Source organism: Mus musculus, chromosome 19 (assembly GCF_000001635.26).
Source record: "Mus musculus strain C57BL/6J chromosome 19, GRCm38.p6 C57BL/6J".
Lineage (NCBI taxonomy): Eukaryota > Metazoa > Chordata > Mammalia > Rodentia > Muridae > Mus > Mus musculus.
The window spans coordinates 22,494,989-22,515,790 of NC_000085.6; the positions used below are offsets into that span (position 1 = coordinate 22,494,989).

General features: G+C 39.1%; 1 protein-coding gene and 1 long non-coding RNA gene across 40 annotated transcripts in view; both read left to right on the forward strand.

The window, feature by feature from the left end:
- Trpm3 (transient receptor potential cation channel, subfamily M, member 3) overlaps positions 1-20,802 on the forward strand; it is an 857,614-nt gene that overhangs the window by 357,192 nt on the left and 479,620 nt on the right. The window lies entirely within an intron of this gene.
- The window catches only part of Gm33649, a 71,640-nt gene that overhangs the window by 19,531 nt on the left and 31,307 nt on the right, over positions 1-20,802 (forward strand). Inside the window, exon 1 of the long non-coding RNA XR_386608.4 lies at positions 1-19,875. This exon is cut by the window's left edge and continues 19,531 nt beyond it. This is a non-coding gene — a long non-coding RNA (predicted gene, 33649). The remainder of the gene's footprint in view (positions 19,876-20,802) is intronic.

Below are 20,802 nucleotides of genomic sequence, written 5' to 3' on the forward strand. Positions count from 1 at the left end.
GGTCCCCTATAATAAGCAGTTTTAATTTCTCTATCTATGTACAAATAAGATACAAATGTATATTCTTATTCCCTTACTTTCCTCAAATAAACAGTCATGTGTAAAGTAGACATATGCTGATGAGGACTTTGTTTTTCTCAGGACTCAGTGATATTTTTATGTGGTTATATAAGCAGCTTTCTCATAATCTTATAGAATTAGCTATTTTTCTGATGTGTGGGTATAGTGGATTTTATTTTGCCAACACAGTGGATATTCTTTAATGGTGAATTACCATATCAGAACAGGCATTGTTATTCCAAATTTCAAAAAAAAAAAAAAAAAATCAAAGCTCTGAGATGGTTCCAGCATTTTCCTGGTAATGTCTATCATCCATGGCCTATGAAGTTATCTCACGCTATATCATCATGATATAAATGATGGTAAGGGTCTAAGTCCTGGAGGATTTTAATAAAGTATCTCTCCTCACATGAATACAATTCTCTATGCTGGAAAGTCCAAACTTCAGATACAAGAAAAATTGATTCCTTTGGAAAATGCATATTTCTAGCTCAGGACTAATACTTTCTCATTAGTATGTCTGGAATGAGTTGCAAGAAAGTTGAGCTACAGGTCACCCAACTCAAACTTGGCCTTCTGCAAAGGGTAGATTTGGAAAGTCCCTCCTAGCAGTCTTCATTTTGAGCTTACACCCATATGATCTAGAGACATGAGGTTTGAGCCATACTCTAAGACACATAGGTAGAGACAGACATCCTACATGTATAGGCATCAGGGTGCATCGTCTGCAACATAGCAATATCATACAGATCAGCAATCCCATTGCTAGCTAGTTCAGTGTGGCTCTCCAGGCCAGGCTTGTTTTTCAGGGCTCTTGCACCTTGACTTTGCACAGACTGCCTCAGACTCCAGTGGATGCAACAAAGCATGAGACTGAACATCTCTTGTTCCTTTGGGATTGAGAAAGAGTACAATTATCTGTCGCAAATTAGCATATAAATAAGTGCTGCTAGATTCCCTATTCTGAGTACATCAAGAACTGAAAGTATGTGAAGGAAATTTAATTAGGAAGTTCAGTAAGATGGAAAACAGGGAAATCTTCCATGAGGAAGAGTTGTTTCCTAAATATCCCCCTTCACCCGTCCATTGTTTCTGCCATAGTCAACTCAGAAATCATTAACATGGGACCATTTCAATGCATTGAACAGCATGGAAAGAATGACGAACCACCAGGAGCATGTGATATAAGGGATTATTAACCTGAAGCCCTTAGAAGGCTTCCAAGGGTCAGAAGCCCCGAGATCAGGAGCAAATTGCTGTGTTAGAAGAATTCCTCTTCTCGAATGATTAGGAACCATCAACTAAGCATCATACCTTCATGATGTGAGTTAAACAATGACCCAGTGATGTACTCAGATCCCACATGATAAGAGGCAGAGATTGGGTCCAAACAAGAGGATCTGAATATCAGGTCCTATCCTTGATAGGACTTTGAAAAAACTATGTTTTATTAAGGTCACCTAGGAAGAGCCCTTAGCAGCGATAAGTCATCCATTGCATGCCCCAAAGCCATCATTACTAGGAGTGTTGAGTGTGTGCTTAATTCAGAGTGGCACTGTTCTAAGTATTATATACATCATTCCATCTGATTCTCACATTCTTACCACAAGTATTATCATTGTTATACTTTTATCACCATCTTTGGTGGTTTGAATATGCTTGGCTCAGGAAGTGGCACTATTAGGATGTGTGGCCTTATTGGAGTAGGTTTGGTCTTGTTGGATAAAGTGTGCCACTTTGGGAGTGAGCTTCGTGATCATTCTCCTAGCTGCCTGGAAGCCAGTCTTCTCCTGTTTGCCTTTAGAACAAGATATAGAACTCTCAGTTCCTTCTCCAGTGTCATGCCTGCCTGGATGCTGCCATGTATCCCACCTTGATGATAATGGCCTGAACCTCTGAACCTGTAAGCTAACTCCAATTACATGTTGTTATAAGAGTTGCCTTGGTCATGATGTCCCTTTACAGAAGGGACACCCAAACTAAGACACCATCCATATTTTAGTTAGAAGACAAATAAACTGCCAGGAGGTGACTCATTTATTTTATGAAAATTCAAACTCCAACTCTCTAGCTCTGCAATCCATCTTCTTTCTCAATGCATTGCCATTTATTTCCTCTGAACTGATGGTAAGGTCAACTTGGAGAATTGCAGTCAAAGCTTTTGTTTGTCATACATTCATAGAATAGTGTAGAGAGCAACATTGACTCTGCCAATGTTTGTGCTAAAGCATGAGACCCCAGGGGAGAAAACAGAACTGGTAGGTTTTCAGTGATAAAAGAATAGATGGGTGTGTGCCAAAATGCCAACTGTAGACATATCTGAAACATATATAAAGAAATCTAATTTTTCTTGGTGCTTTCCTCTTTGAGTTTTCTGCAAAGTATGTATACTATGTTTTGTAAGCAAAAAGAAAGTACCTTTTTGTTGTGACAGTTTTTCTTTTTCATATACTTTATTGAAAGTCTTTTTGTATTATTTTTAAAATACATACTGTAAAAAACCTATAAGTTCACTGCTTCAAGATATTTAAGAATCCGTGACCTCTACCGGGATTTTCCTGCCAGGGCTCAGACCTCTGCAGTCCTCTTGCCAGTTGTTGGAGTGTTTCCATCCAAGTGGGATGTCAAGGTCTTGTGGAACCAACTTCGTGCTCTCTTGTAGATTGATATATGGTATTGCCATCTAAGTAAGCTCCCTACATTAAAAGAAGGAAACAGGTTCCCTTAAACATCCCTCAAAAACAATGATGTGGATTCTGAGTGAATGGAGAAAGTGTAGACTGGGGTATAAAAAGGTAAATAAAGAAAGGATGTTTTGGTGAGAATAACTAAAAAGAGAGAGATGTTCATGAAAGGCAGCCCAGGGGGAGCTTTAGAGAGAGACCATATGCGAGAGATGGTCTAGAGGAAAGATTCTATCAGGCCTTGATTCAGCATTTTAGTCGGATTTTTGTTTTGTTTTCTTTGTTTTTAAGTATAACTTAGTGTTCAGACATCTTTGGTGCCACAATGATTATTTTCATGTCTGTTTTGGTATGTCAAAACTCCTGACTGGTTATTGGAAGGAGGCATGACTGTTAACACTGTTCTCTAGTTAAGTCTACAAAAGACCATGCTGTTTTAAGCTGTCACAAAATGGTATTCTCATGGCTTAAAGATGCTCAGCACCATCTGACAGCACCCCATTTACAGAATGTTTTAGGGTGTGTCATTTATGCCTGGGAAAAGCTGTTTCACAGTTTGTTATAACTTCATATCTGAAGGTAATAGGCAGTTTCTTAGAAAGCCAGCATGGGATCCTTGTCTAAGAATTTTATCTTTGGGTAGGAAAATGAGATTATACTTCAGTTTCGTAAGAAATTTGGCATTTCTCAAGTGTCAAAGTCTGTCATGGGAATTTTTCAATATTTTAATAATAAAGATCTTGAAGTGAAGTAGTGTTTAGATATCACTGTTTCCAGATTATAATATATTCAACTTCAGTCAAGTTTTCAGACTGAGTTCTATAACTGTAAGGAATTGAAGATGTTTTCTCTAACTTTAAACATGGATATGTGAACAATTCTGAGTATATGAGCACTTTCTTTCTCTTTTGAAAAAAAAAAACAGGGGGAAGGGGTTCTGAGTAGCCATGCATCAGTTATGTATAGACATGTAGACATGATTATCTGGGAAGCACCATGTGGTAGGCAGTAGTTGTGCACTCTATCTGAGTGCCAGTGTTCCATGCTGGTTCACCTTATATGTTTATATTTGTTGGATTGTTTTAATCTATTTTCTTACACTCATACTTCTAAATGGTATTGGTTACTCTTGAGAATGTCCATGTTCTGATACAGCATACACGCACACGCATGCACATACACACACACACATATACACATATGCACACATACCCACACACATACATACACACACATACAAACACATACACACACATACACACAAACACACACACACTGTGTTTGCTCTTACAGTGGACTTTTAGGAGCTGACAAATAATTTGCACTACTTGGTCTCTGTGAATATAAGACTATATTAAGTACATAAAACATCCTAAGAAAATCCTAAGTTCCAGAACACAGATGTGACACACATGTTGATGACTATCCTTGGTCATCTGTAGTCTAGGATGGCTCTAGATAAAAGAGGTGATTGTATAAAGTTTACGTAAGTAACATCTTGCTGTGGGCTTGATAGACATATTCAATTAATTTTAATGAGTCCACTTACCTTAACTATAAGCCCTTAAATGGCTTAAAACACATTAACATCCTATTATTTAGATGTGGGATGAGTTACTGAGTCAACCAAGTCTAGAGTTGGGATTACTTAGCTAATTGGTAGTACCCTATTCATAGCAGCACAGAGAATATGCTAGCTTAATTCCATCCTCTGTTTATTCATTGATTCATTAAGGTGATATTTCAAGGGAATCAATTTTGTGTTTGTATGCATATTGACCTCAGTGTGGAAAGGAACTGACTTCACAGCCTTTCACAGTGCCGAGAGAACTTTATATGGATGGATTAGAGGTCTTTCCATCTTAGCATGAAAAGTCATCTTTACTCCACAATTCTACTTAAAAGTGTTTTCTTCATCCACTAGCCTTGGGATTATCTACTGTTACCTCTTCAATTATACTCAATGCAATAACACAGTCCATTATGTAGCATAGAAATTTGAACAACCGTCCCTTATAAGTTATCAAGAAGCCTTTAATATTGCATTTACAAGCCCTGTCACTTCAGTCTCTGGCATGATGTGATAAAAATCATGGCATTTTCAGACTGAATTTTGTAACTGCAAGATGTTGGAGGCTATTTTCTCTAACTTTAAACATGGATATACAAAGAGATCTGAGTATATGATGACTTTCTGTCTCTTTTGAAAAAAAAAGTACTCTGGGTGGCCATGTATTATTTATATAGAGAAATGATTATTTGGGAAGCACCAACATTTAACTTTTCTTCTTATGACCTTTATCTGCCTGAGAAAATTTTATGTGACTGGGGCACATAAAAATAAGTGTACAACTATTTATGTACAACAACTACACAAAGAAACCATGTATAGTTATGCAATAGGTGTCCTGATTTATTTTTATGGAAATAATTAAACCATTGTATCATGACTGAATATTTGCACCTTCAACATTTTTCAGAGTTGATTGATATTTTGTAATCACTGCTGCTGAAAATATGCTTCCCATAAAGGATACATGTGAGAGATACATTTCAAAAATTGTTGGAAATTATGTTTTAACCTCAATCGAATGTACTTAATTTCTATGATAACTAATTCATCAAGCCAAATAGCTATTTTTATGTTTTAATTAGCAGATAAATATACAAAAAGTGGGTCTCATCATGACATTATCATATATAAAATATATATTATGTATATGTACAGTGCATTTTGATCACATTTACCCCCACTAGCCATTAACCTCTCAAATAACAATTTTAAAAATCAAAGATTTTTAACACAGCTCAATACAAATACTTGCTAATTTATGCTATAACATGATGACAAAAATTTTAAAAGTCTTCCTTACTTTCTGTAATTAAGACATTATGTTTCTGTAAAAATAGACAACATTGCATGTTAATAAAAATCACTGAAATGCATAGTATACACATGTTTCTAATCCGAGCCTAGGGTTTTTTCAGAGTTGCTTGATCCGATCCTACTTGGCGGAATGATAGGCTCAGTGTGAAGTAGGCATGTTGTGTGGTCAAACACAAGGCCACCTTGAGTCATGTAACATTGGTGAGTGCTGCCAGAAATACCTCAGATTCATTGTACACTTGTTTTTTTAAATTAATTTTTCTTCAATGCATATTCAGAAGCTTCTTACTGTTGTCAAATTTTTGTGACACTTGCCCCGCCCATTTAATCACACAAGCCCATGTGAGGTCTTGATCCCCACTTAAGACGCTGTGTATGATCAACCATGGCTAGACATTTCCTTCTAACGGGTTTAGCTTAGGTTTGTCCTTGCATGCCTACATACTCGTTGTACCTTCTGAATAAATACAATGTGCTGCGACCTACCCAAGCACTTGAGATACAATCCCAGCCTTCACTATTGAAATGCTAAGAGAATAATAACAAAGCAATAATGACTCTACTAAGTGCTTCATTACAGTTATGATGATTACACATTGGAGACTTGGTACAGTATGAAAATGTAGAATCTAAGACTATCTAGAAAACCCAATGTTTCCAGTAAAGAGTGGCTATTCTCCCATGTTGTGAATCAGATATGTTTCTTTCTCCTGTTCTGTGTCTGGTACAATCTAATATCACTTCAATAGGCATGAAGTATTGCTCTTTATGTCCAGGTTCTTACCAGAACTCTCAGTAGCTCTCAGTTTCTTCCACAGCTCCCTTCCAGAAAAATGTCACCTTGAAAACAAATGATTCCAACTTTAAAGACATCATTCATTCTCACGCTTTCGTCATAAGCTTCAGACTGTATCCCAGGTTGCATCCCCTATCTCCATGAGGATGTCTCCACTCCCCAACCCCCACCCCCAGACCTCTCCACTCCCTGGGGCCTCTATTCTCTTGACTTTATAGTTCACAAAGGTTTCTGTCTTTTTTTTAATTAGGTATTTTCTTCATTTACATTTCCAATGCTATCCCAAAAGTCCCCCCATACCCCCCCCAAATTCCCTACCCACCCACTCCCACTTCTTGGCCCTGGTGTTCCCCTATACTGGGGCATATAAAGTTTGCAAGACCAATGGGCCTCTCTTTCCAATGATGGCCGACTAGGCCATCTTCTGATACATATGTAGCTAGAAACACGAGCTCTGGTGGGGGTACTGGTTAGTTCATATTGTTGTTCCACCTATAGGGTTGCAGACCCCTTTAGCTCCTTGGGTACTTTCTCTAGCTCCTCCATTGGGGGCCCTGTGATCCATCCAATAGCTGACTGTGAGCATCCACTTCTGTGTTTGCTAGACCCCGGCATAGCCTCACAAGAGACAGCTATATCAGGGTCCTTTCAGCAAAATCTTGCTGGTGTATGCAATGGTGTCAGTGTTTGGAGGCTGATTATGGGATGGATCCCCGGGTATGGCAGTCTCTAGATGGTCCATCCTTTTGTCTCAGCTCCAAACTTTGTCTCTGTAACTCCTTCCATGGATGTTTTGTTCCCAATTCTAAGAAGGGACAAAGTGTCCACATTTTGGTCTTCGTTCTTCTGTAAGGCAAAAGATACCATCAATAAGACAAAAAGGCCACCAACAGATTGGGAAAGGATCTTTACCTATCCTAAATCAGATAGGGGACTAATATCCAATATATATAAAGAACTCAAGACGGTGGACTCCAGAAAATCAAATAACCCCATTAAAAAATGGGGCTGAGAGCTAAACAAAGAATTCTCACCTGAGGAATACTGAATGGCTGAGAAGCACCTGAAAAAATGTTCAGCATCCTTAATCATCAGGGAAATGCAAATCAAAACAACCCTGAGATTCCACCTCACACCAGTCAGAATGGCTAAGATCAAAAACTCAGGTGACAGCAGATGCTGGCGAGGATGTGAAGAGAGAGGAACACTCCTCCATTGTTGGTGGGAGTGCAAGCTTGTACAAAGAACGTTTCTGTCTTTTAAGACCTTATAATTGTAGTTTGTATCTGCTGTTTAACACCTAGCCTTATCTTTTCAGTATTGCAATACAACTAGATAGGACTACTCCTCACTACCAAAGGCTATTTCAGATGACAAGCACCTTATGGTAAGGGGAGTGGGTTTTGAGATAAATTCAGATCTTTGATGTTGGAACCAAAGCAGCTGGATTATACAGACAGGAAGCAGCTCTGCTGCTTGGTTGTTACTTCCCAAAGCAAGATAGTTTTCTATGCCAGTGCCTCATTTCATCAATGTTTTATGGCCATAATTCTTTTCTTGAAAAGAATGAATGAAACAATCAAATCTTCATCTACACAAAGAAATAAATGTTATTTAGGAAACAAAGTCAGTGACTCTAAGCATTGGTCAACTGGCTACAGTGAAATCTCCTATATTTTTTGAAATGTGTTTTTGGGATATATTTCTAGTATGTTTTTTCTATTGATAATTTTTGCAATTAACCCAATAAAACGCAAAGGTATGACATGTTTTTCTTCATCTGTTACAACAAATTATATCCATAAAAAGAGGACATTAAACCATAAGATTGGCTGACTTAGTATAAGGACATAAAATTAAAATAGCCAGAAGTTCACCTTTATTGTACTATTGGTGCATCCTGAATTCTAATAAGGGCAGATAGGTTAGAACTTTAGAGAGCTTTGACATGAACTGTCTGATCTCCCGAAGGTAACATAGCATGTTCCTGGAAAATCTAGGCCAGTGGCACTGGGGATTGCAGGTGGCTGTTTAATATTTATTATGAGTCTTCATTGGAAGTTGGTGAATGTCTTTAAATTTTGATTACCCAGCTGTGGATCTATGTAGATATTTGCAGAACTTACCGTAGTAAAGCAAATGCAGAGGCTCAATTTCCCAGGTGCAGCAAGCTGTTCCAGCCCCACCCCGAAAGCCCTTCTACGATCAACCAGGAGGCTTGAATTTTATGGTCTCTCTGTGGACTTCTAGGTCAGAAGAGTCATGTTTCCTGTGCCAAGAGTCTCCAAGACTGTTTTCCACCAGACTGAGTAGTTTGTTGGGACTAGCTGGGCTCATATAACCATGTGCACAGCCAAGGTTAATTATAGAGAAAGGACACAAAGTAAAACGAGCGAAAAGAAAAAAAAAATCACATTGGTTAGACACTCATGGAAACCGGAAGCTTCCAAGAAGTCCCCCGGTTGTCTTCATCCCCCCAGCAACAGAGGACAGTTTTTGTGAAGTGTTCCCTGGGAATATCTCAAAAGGCTCAGCACCGCGTGATTTCTGTTGGGGAATGCTCATATCGTCAGCCTCTGCCTGCTGCCTTAAAATTCCAGACTCCTGGAAGACAGGTGTGTGTTCAGCTTAAACCATTTTGTTTCACAGCTCAGGAAACCTCACACTGCCTTGCTTATTCTGGAAATGGTGGGAACCTACAAGTGTCTGGGTTTTCTGATATCAGTCCTGTGCCAGCCTTGCAGAGAGAAACTTTCTGACGCTAATCATCTTAGGCCTGTTATGAATAACCTTCTCATACAGAACCAAGGTCCAGGTATGATTCTATCTGCAAACTTACGGTTGTGCTGTCTTGAGTTTCCAATTTATCTTCACCTCTTATTCACCATTTTCAAAGATTACATGTTCTCTATGGCTCTGTAGGAGGTGGCCTTGCTCTTCCTCTTTAACTGCATCTCATGCCTCTGAGCCTCTGTTGCTTTTCTTCACAAGGCAGCCACTAGGTCTGATCAGTTCTAGGATTCCAGTGTCTTACAGCTTCAAAGTCATGTTGTTCCCTGTCCCTACTAAACATCCTTCATCCTTCACCCTGCAGCATCCTCCTGAAAGATGCCTTGTCCATCTTAGAAGAAAGAAGGACTCACACAATACTCTAGGAGTACTCTATTCTTTCCCCTCTACATTGGTGACAATTTGTCTTTGAATACTTATAGATACATTTCAATTTAGTATTTGGTTTCATAGCTGGGGAATAAGTTTCTGGGTAAGGCATGGACCATGCCCACCCTGTCTGTAGCTGTGTTCCACGATAAGGAATGTATGTAGTCCACCAGTATTTGTTTAAGGGAAGAATAAATAATTTACACTTTGAATCTTTTGACAAGTCAGGCCTTGCCTTGTTCGGATGCATTTTCTGTTTTAGATTAAAAATGAAAGATATAATTTGGATAACTATGTTAAGGACCAAATGCATAAGCTGGTGGCTCATGCTTGAATTTTGAATTTTACTATGATAGGAAAGTAGACCTTTGTGGCATGGACTTGCTCTCTATCATAAGAACTACAGGGAACCTGAAGGGTCAGGCAGGTCTTGTCTTGAAGTCTATTACTACGACTTTATGAATTATATTGGACCAGCTATCAAACTTTCATGATGTTCTTCTTTGTAAGCAAGCATGCAAACACCCTTCTCAAGGATTGGAAAGATAAAGTTGAAATCAAACATGCAAAACACTGAGCAGATGCCCAGTACACGCTTATACCCAATAAATGAAAGTTGCTGTTTTGGCTCTGCCAGACTCAGGAAAGGCTTCAAGACCACCCTAATTTTTGTTTGTTTGTTTTTTTTTTTCTTTTTTCCTTACTCAATCAAGGACTCCTTATTCTAACTTCATAGTACAGTTCTAATTGAAAACTGGTCAAGTGGAAATCAACTCGGTGCTTGGGATAAGCCATCTCTTAGCCTTCAACCATCCCAAACCTGCCCACTATAACATCTACCATTAGAATACTGTTCTATTTCTTTGGACAACAGCAAATGAGTCAGGACAGCTATGAAGTCACACTTAGACCTCTCTCTTCCTATTCCTTCTAGCTAAATATCACTTCCAACTAATTGTCACATTTACTACAGATGAGGGATTCCCCTGCCCCTGGTTTTCAGACTCCTGGGAATCTTGGCTGCCTTCCTGTATGTATACTACATTTTCACAGCATGTTCAGGTGCTTCAAGAATCAACACCAATCCTGTATATTTGTGTAGTGTGTGGACATATAAGGAAATATAAGACATTGGCTCTAATGAGGACTGGGAGGTCCATAATTTATAGAACCGGTTGGGAAATCAGACAGGAGATGGAATTGAGGCAAACATTTCTTCCTCTTAGGTAAGCTCATTTTTTGCTTTGGGGTCCTTCTCTTTACTGGCTGAGACATACTTACACTCTAGAGGATAAAATTTAAAGTCAACTGATATTGAAATGAATAAGATCTACAAAAATATCTTCATAACAGTGGCAAGTTTACTGTTCCAACTTAGCATTACCAGTTACATGTAAGAGCCTTAAACTACTGGAGTCAAAACTAAATGTCTGCTGTGAGGGCAATCCAGCACTGGGAGACATTGCTCCTTTGATCTGGACACTAGTTTATTATGGAGGTAACCTGAGGGTTTTATTGACTATATAGAAATATCCAGGTCACCCCAACTTGTTCACACAAGCAAACAAGGGACCTGCTTGAGAAACTCTAGGCAAAGATACCTGGAACCAAAAAAAACTCTAAGCTGAAGGGAGAGATTTTATAAGGATGCTGAAAAACAGAATCCAAGAAGGAAATCCTTGTGTCTCTTTCTAAAATCTGTCCACTATGCATGTCAACGGACCGACCTCTCTAAGCTCTGCAGCCACTTGATTATTCTGTGTGGTCAGCTCAACTCATCTGTGCAGCTGTGTCACCTCTGTGGTTAGTATGGCTTCCCAATTCTGTTAATATCAAGAGATTTTGAACAGCTGAAGACTCAGCAGAAAAAGAGAGAGAGAATGGACTGTGCCATTTCAGAAGTAGTCAAAACCTGCAACCCTCATCAGTAGATAGTAAGTGAGTACCAGGAAGCTGTACAACTGGATTGATCACGCATTATCTGGGACAACATCGAGATTTGCTGTGCTAGGCGATACCCTGGTTCATTGTGTTGTTAAAGCGGCACCATCTCTGACTAGGGTGTCTCAGAAAACAGTGTCCAGGTCACAAGGGACACAAGATAATGTCAGCTGTTTCTTGAATGACTACTTATATATTAAATAAGAATAGTTATTTATTTTAATGCATATTTTTGCAATAGGAGATACAAAATGTTATTTTAATATACATTCAGCACTCAAGTTTTTATGGTTAAAACCTGGATCCTGACTGCCCCAACAGATGGGCTCAGCCACACATTTTTGATTGGCCAGTTACAAGACATAAGCTAATAGTGGAAGGCAGAAAAAGGAGATGTGGTCACATTAGGCAGTACAAAAAAGTCTAGTGACCCACCAAGTCCACCTTCGGGGTCTTGGCATGAGGGTTAGACTTAGAGTGTAAGAGGTATGCGTAACAAAGCAGTCCTGGTCAAAGTGTGGTCCTGAGTATCAGGAATCAGCTCTGCTCCAGCCTGTCCTGCAAGGTGGTTGGAGAGGTTGCCAGAAATGTGTAACTTTCCTCCTGGAATATTAGGTGTCTTTTCTGGCAGACACCAGTCTTCAGCCTCTTCCTCTTCCCAGCATGAGATTTCTGTATAAATTCTAATTCCTTCAGAACCTTTGTTTTCATAGTATGATAGCTGTGGGAGAGTCAGTATCTCTCCTCAGAACACCTTTGCACCCATCAGAATGCTTATGCATTTAAAGTCCAATTGTTATATCAAATGCACAACTGCATTTCATTGAAAACAATACAAATGTGGAGATCTGAGTTGAGTAAAAAGAAGTATTAAGTAAATTGTACCACAAATAGTAAAGGTAGGAACAGGACATGAATTTTGGGTTCTAGATCAGGGTGATTAAAATTTCAGCCCCACTGGGGTTTCTTAAGATTTTTCTTACCTGTGAAAACAGTAACAAATATTACCAATGTTTTATAACCTTTAAGACATGTCAGTTTGAGCATGCAGCTGATAATATAAAGTGCCAGGCATATCTAGGGTACTTTCCGTGTAGAAATTATTGCTTTTAGTGTTCAAGGAGAATCTATAAGATGTAAGGACAGAAAACTCTACTTAAATCCACAAGAGTGTTAGCCCTGCTTAGAGCTGGCTCTTAAATACCTGAGACCATCTTTACCTATAGAAGCAGAGTAAAAAAAGATAGTGGTTGATGTCATCATCCAGGAGAGACCCTTTACATAAGTAGACTCAATGATTCAAAAACTGCTTTGAGTGTTTCAGTTAAAAATGCAGAGAAGGAATGGTCCATCATAGGAACACTAGAAAAAGAAACACTAAGAAGGTAATGGGAAACTGTGTCCACAGTGTTTGGGGCAAATTTTGAGGTGTCTGAAGATGTTATAAAATGAAAAAGACTCTGTAGACTGCATCTCAATATGGGGAGAACATCTGTGCCCTACCACTAACCTGGCACCCCAAGGCTTTGACTTTTACTCTTCTCTCAACTTACTCCACAGAGATACACATTAAGAGTCAAGCCATTAGCCAGTCGTGCAATGTTGATTAGCTAGCTTGAGATTCCGTAAGAAAGTACAATGGGCAGTTAACCCAAAATACAGCTTTATTTTCTTACCAGCCCGGAAGCCAGAACTCTGAGATGGAGATATCAGTAACTTTGGTTTCTTCTAAGTCATTTCTTTGTAGCTTGTATATGGTTATTTTCTCCCTCTGTCTTTACAATGTCTTCCTTCTGTGCCAGTGTGTGCCTCAGTTTCCTTTTGTAAGACTACCAGTAGTATTAGAATAGGGCCTACATTCATGACTTACCTTTAACGTGTTTGCTACTATGAAACCTTATCTCCAAATAGAATGTTCAATAGTCTGATTGATGAACATTCCATAAGAATCTATGAGTCTTTAATTGTTCCCCATGGTTTACTATTTGAAAATACCCTGGACCTTCAGGGCATAGACACTTGTGGGAGAACCTCAAGTCACTAAAGATGTGCCTTCACCTGAGGTACACTAGATCCTTCCTCTTTTCTTGTCTTCTGCCCATAAGATGAGCATGTTATTTCACCATACTGTCTGTCTGTCATTGTCATCTGAGCAATCCATCATTAAGGAACAAGTCCACTTAATCTTAGATTGGAAATTCCAAGCCTGGAAAGGAAATATGCATTTTTCTCAGAGACTGATTATCTCAAGCAATGGATCTCTGTGCAAAACAACATCTGGCTATTAATGGTTACATTCTGTGGCATTGCCATGAGAGCTTCTCCTTTTGCCATTACTCAGCACCTACGGCAAAGCAGCCAGAAACAATCCACAAGATAATGTGAATACTCTTTGTCTTCATCTAATTGTCCATATTTGTGTGCTATGTCTTCAGGATCAGAGTCACATAGTCAACGTTAATTCATGCTCATGAATGCTTTGTAGAACATATTAATTAATCCTTCCATTTTACTAGTCTGAATTCTTCAGTCATGTTAGTTTAATGTTCCTTTTATATATTTTTTAAAATTTAATTTAAAATATAATAATTCAATAATTTCCTTCTTTCTCTTTCTTCCCCTTAATCCTTCATATGTACATGTGTCCGGCCACCTCCCAACCTTTTGAGCTCATGACCTTCCTTTATTTATTTTTATATATTTTTATTATGTAAAACAACCTTCAATTTTACATATATTTTGGTTATATTCTTCCCTTCCCCCAAGACTTTGTTGTTACACTCGAGCACACATACACCTACAGAGAGAGAGAGAGAGAGACAGAGAGAGAGACAGAGACAGAGAGAGACAGAGAGAGACAGAGACAGAGAGAGACAGAGAGAGACAGAGTGACAGAGAGACAGACAGACAGAGACAAACAGACAGAGAGACTGAGAGACAGAGAGAGATAGAATACACATAGCATACATAGAGAAAGGAGGGTCTTTTCCAGGTCAGGTGGTATATTAAAGAGATTTTTAATGGCTTAGGACCACTTATTTATACATTAAATAATGAATCCTTTCAATCTTGGGCACTGTCCATATAAAACTCCCTTGATGTTGGAATGCCATAGATGTACTTTTTAAAAGATACTGGAAAATAAGGTTGAGTACAGCAGACAGACGAGGATAAATGATTCAGGTAAGTTGTGTGAGCAGTACACCCTTCCACTGCCGTCTGAAGGCCAGCATGCCCTGGCTTCAACATTGCATTTCCTCAGCAGGTAGATGCAATTCTGGTAGTAGGATTCTGAACATCTACTTCAGCCTTGAGAGACATTAGTGTTTTTCTTTTCTTTTCTTTTCTTTTCTTTTCTTTTCTTTTCTTTTCTTTCCTTTCCTTTTCTTTTCTTTTCTTTTCTTTTCTTTTCTTTCCTTTCCTTTCCTTTCCTTTCTCTCTCTCTCTCTCTCTCTCTCTCTCTCCCTTCCTTCCTTCCTTCCTTCCTTCCTTCCTTTCTTTCTTTCTTTCTTTCTTTCTTTCTTTCTTTCTTTCTTTCTTTCTTTCTTTCTCTCTTTTTTCATTTTTCTCACCACAGAATGGCTTTTAAAACAATGTCTAATAATTTGCTGTAGTTGGAACTACATATAGAACATTGGTAGCGAGAGTTGCTGCGATCCACTTGGGACAGCTGTAAAAGTACTTTTGTTGCTGTATTTTTGGTGGTAATAAAATCTTTTGCTGAGAACACTTAGCTTGTGATGGCTATTTTAGCTAGTATGAAGAATAATTGTTTGTCAAGGATCCTTTTCTCCTCGGAAAGTGAGGTATACTTTGCTTCAATATTGAAGCAGTTAGCAATGGTACATTGGAGACTGCTGCACACCCCTAGATCCATTGTGTGGTTTGGAGTTCAGCTAATGAATAAAAGTGGGAGCAAGCTCATGGGACTTTTATTGTGAAAGCTATTGTTAAATATTTCCTAATTTTAGTTGTTGATGTGAGGATGACGAAACCTAAGACACCCATGCCACTATTTCTGTTCCCCACAACCTGTACAGACGCAGCTAATCAAGCATTCTGCTCTTCATGACCAACTTGGTCACACTCTCGGAATACTTTCTCATCATAATAACTTAGAATGATCCTACTAGCTAAAGCAAATTTGTTCCCAAACCAAAGCTTACCATCTATCTTTTATATATATTAAGATAAAACCTATTTCTTGGGTTTTGTTCCAGTACGTTGTAGAAGTCAGTCAGGCTTCAGTGCACATTAACCATGGGACAGATAAGACACAAAACTATCTTGCATTTACCTCACTTGGCTTACTGAGCTCTGTCCCTATCCTACAACCAGGATGGGAACCATTCATCTGACATTTTTATAGCTGTATAACTTTTGTCAAGATTATTTGACACACCCAAGTGTCCAGTTCCTAGGTTCGGACTTGTGCACAGTGGCATCCTTAACATGAAATGTCATTGTTCCCTAAACCTTACCCTTCTGCAGAGAATCAGAATCAAACACCAAGAAACACCAAGGTGTACTTGTTATTTCACTGCCCTCTTTAAGCTTCCTTCCCCCCTCTGACTTGGTTATCCCAATATGGGGCATATATTTACTGAAGAAATATAGATGCAGTAGAAAAGTAGAGTCCATGCTAGACTTGAAAACTATTTGGTATAAAATCAATTGATAATTTCTTTCCACACCTTCGAGACGAGTCTAAAATGAACAGCCCAACTATATTCTATATAATCCATAGTGATAGAGAAAAAAAACATTGAAAGGATATATTATTCTGACTATCCAGGGCACATTTTACTCTTGGGTGTTTCAGGTTTTGTTTTAGACAGGATGTTTCTCTATAGCCTTTGCTGACCTAAAGCTTCCCTCCTGTTTCAGCCTCTCCAGTGCTATTATTGTGTGGAACCTTACCCAGTTTTCTTAAGACTATGAAATGAGACAAAGCAGTCCTTTTCATCTCCATTTTTGGTTCAGCAGAGCCTGGAGCAGGAGAGACTTTTGTACAGGTGAAGCAGTGTGCTGCAGGGGATCCCACTGGCCATGATGTAGAATCCATGTGTGTGCCAGCTCCATCCCTAGCCTCCTGGTGTCCTTGGGTACAGGCTCGCTCAATAACTTCAGCTTCCTTCTTTAAAGTGGAGGAGAATTGTTTTGGCCTCATCACAGTGTTTAAATTAGATAAATTGGTTTTAATGAATTTTGTTAATGGATCTGGTGAACTACTAAGCATTTAAACACATTCTTGAGTACTGAAACGAATGCTCAAAAACAGGTTGAAAATGTTTAAACCAGTGAAAAACTCAGAGTCCACGATGATCAGTATACTAGACTTTCATAGCATAATTTTGTTCATAGAAAATCTTATGGTGGAAAGAGGATAGTCAAAATAGTTTTTTAATTTTTATTACTTTTTTAATTCAAATAGAATTACACCACTTTCTCCCTCCCTTTCCTCTCTCCAGTTCCTCTTCCTCCCAGTTACCCTAAGCTGAATTCTTCCATGCCCTTCACTCTCAGATTGATACTAGATAGATAAATAGATAGATAGATAGATAGATAGATAGATAGATAGATCGATAGATAGATACTAGTTACGATTTTTATTTTCTGTGTATATATGAATTCAAGACTAACCGCTCTGCATTGGACATCTAAGAATAGGCTCATTCCTGGGAGAGGCTAATTCTCCATATCCCATTGCTTTCAATTTCTTTTCCAGGAGTGGGACCCCCCCCTTAATATCCCCCCTTCACATTAACATGTCCTCCAATAGTGCCACTATTGTTTATGCAGCCATTCTTAGGTGAGACTGTTTCTCAGTAGACTTCCTTGTATTGTGGCCCTTACAGTCATTCTGTCCCTCTTTCTGGATGTTTCCTGGTGTTCCTTGAGTCAAAGATGCAGGAGCTGTAATGTAAATGTATCCATTGTGTCTGGGCTTTCTCTGATCTTTTGATCTCTACATTGTGTCCAGTTGTGGTTTTCTCTGATGATCTCCATTTGCTGTAGAAAGGCTTCTCTGAGGAGCGGTGGTAGGTGCATATTTCTGTGAGCATAAGAGTAAGGTTTAGAATATAGTAAGATATTATGCTGGTCTAGCAAATGGACCATAGTAGATTCTTTTCTAATCTTCATGACCTTTCTGACCTAGTCAACTGGCTAGGATTCCACTACTTGTGATATTTTCCTGTGAAATGATCTTCAAGTCCAACTAGACAGCTGTTGATCAACACCAATATGTGAAGGGCACTTGTTGCTCCTTTTATGCATATCGTGCCATGCTGGTAATTGTCGAGGTTCATAGGTGTCATAGCTGGGAAACACTGTGTGGTTTCTTTCCTTCTCTTGGCACCTTGCTTAGTGTGTTCTAGTGCCAATGGAAGCTACAGCACAAAAAGGCATTTTTAGGTCAAATCCAGCTCACATTCTCTGTGGATATACTTGGTTACACATTTAGAAAGTGGTACTTCTTGCCAATAGGTGGTAGATTAAGACACCTTTTTTATTGTGGGAAACTAAATGCATCAAATAAAATACAAGTTTCCTATTAGATGGTTATGCAATGGTGATTATGCATCAGGAACCTTGGACAAGTTCTTGGTTCTCTATTTCTTTTCCCTCTCCCAAACCCTGCTTTGCTGCTGTTTTGTTTGTTTGTTTGTTTGTTTGTTTGTTTGTTTATTTGACTGACATGCCAAAAACCTTTAGGATTAGTTAGGACACTTCCATTCCTAGAAATGGCACCATATCCTGTCTTTGTCCTTTTTAGTGGGACAGTTGTTCTTCTCTATGTATGATTTTAAATTTTCTATTACTGAGGTATGGCTGAGGCCTACATGAGTCTCAAAAAACAAATATTCATGTACAGGAATATTAGTTGAGTACTTCTTGTGCCTCAAGCACTGAACTTTGCTCTACACTAGTGGAAGAATATGGAAAACCATAGTTGCTCTTTAGCATCCCATGTGTATGTTATTTCCTCCTATGTGCAGGATACAAAAAAAGGCACCTTACTGAATACAACTGATAAGGCTTTTGGGGCACAGTCTGTGTTCCAGGTCCAGTTAGTATTTAATTTAATTTCACATGGAAAGTTATTACTAACATGCACACATACATGTGTGCCTGTAAGCATGCATGTTCAAGTTAGTGGGTGGGGGGAGAGGGAGAGAGAGAAAAAAACAGAATAATCACTACTCTCTAAACTACAATTGAAATATACAGTCCACTTATAGTCAAAGTGTCATTTTGCAAAGCTGGAGAGTGATTATCTAAAGAGGAAACGGGACGGATAGGTTTCCCAGCCTCACACAACTGGAAAGTGGTGTGAATGGGATTTTAATCTAGGCCTCTGAATCTCTGAGCAAGCTATACTCTTTTCCATCATAGCATGTCAGAGAGTTTGTGTATGTAGATGAGCTCACCTTACTTATAATGACGAAATGGGTAGAAATTAACATTGTGAATCACTTCCAATGGACTTTGTATTTGTCCATTCTTTCACATTCTCCTCCAGGCCTGCCTTCTCAATAGATTGGGCTCCTTGAGCTCGCCATCCCTCCCCAAGACATAGACACTTACTGTATCGAGTGTGGTTGCATTGACCTAGTGTATACACAACTGGGTGATATTCTGTGCCTGGAGAGTCTCTTTGAAGATGTGAATACTATCAGAGAGCAATGCTAAAACAGTACATTCCATAGAGCACATATACTATAAATTATGTTAGTTTATAATATATATTTGGGGATGTATTGCATCCACAGCATACATGTTGGAGACCTTTTCCTATGCCCTGAAAGATGAGTATTCAATTCTCTGACTGTGACTGTAAGAGTTTTGATGGATGCAGCCATTTGCTGGGTGAACGACGGCAATTGGAGGAGAATTAAGACATGTCACAATAGCCTTGTGTGACAGAGCCAGGGTGGACCTAATGATAATAAGCAGAAGTGAAATGGGCTTACTCATGATTCCTGACACTCTTGAGCAAGGATGCTGTGGAAAAATATAACACGGTGAGGATGTGCTAAAGAAGGCCAGTAGCCTCAGGGTGCTCACATGAAGGACTCATTTTCCAACCTCCTCTGAAACTGGAAGCCCTCTGCCAATGCTACTGTATAAGACAGCATTTACGGATGTGACTTCGAAGGGAATGACTAATTTCCATCTGCTTTCATCTCATAATGGCTAAGGCGGACAAGAATGCAGCCGTAGCTCAAGGCCCTGATGAGAACTCTGTGTCTCCACTACATTAGGGATGAGTGATTTCTACTCTCTTGAGTAATTTAATACCTCACAGAAACTCATCTTGACATTCCTTGCACAGAGCCATCAAGGTGAGGTTTTGCTTTTCTGAAGCACTCATAAAAATCGGGCCCAATTTTCTGTTCCCTACAGGTTTAAGGCAAGAATATGATTGTCTGCAATTTTGACTTTCCTCCCAAGGGTATGTCTCAAATTGTAATGTACACAGTAAGCAAAATCACTCAAATCACAGGAAGAAATGGAGTGAGCGGGACAAAATTCTACCCTGACCAGTGTGATAAAGTACCTAGAGAGGATACAGACAGAACCAGGAGAAATTCTCCTGACTTAGACAGTAAACGGAAACTGCAGAGTGACTGCAGAAAGCACACAGACCGGGGCATGCATAGGAGGGAGGCTGGATCTGACACTTTATGTGTTGTTATTGACTATGAACTCCCAGAGGCCAGGATCAGAAACAACCTGTAACCACAGGAGGGATTAACAACTAGCTGAGTTAGGCAAGAGCAGCTATTGAGTTCCTTGATGGAAAGGTGAGGCCGAGGCCGGCAATTGAATATCTAAGTTCGTAAAAAGTTGAAAGGGAAGCTGCAGCCATCCTTTCCGTTAACAAATGTTCTGAGTACTTATTCTGAGCATGACACCAATCTAGCCTGGGTCTGAGATACAATAAAATGCATTCTGCTAAACAAAAGAGGCGACGACATACAATATGACATTTTAAGACCTAATTGCAATCGTGATATGAGCAGAGTAGGAGAAAGATGGACCTAGTCACTCAACAAACAGTGATGAAAGACATGCCATGCCATGCCATGTGCCAGGTGACCTGTGAAACACTGGTGTTTCTGGGACTTAGTGGTAAGAGAATCAAAGACAGAACTCAACATATGTTGGGTTTTCCTGGGAGGACCATCCCTATATTTGGATCTTGAAAACAATTACTTTATGAGACAAGTGTATTTGAGGCAGCTTATGTTTTTTTATTAACATGTGTC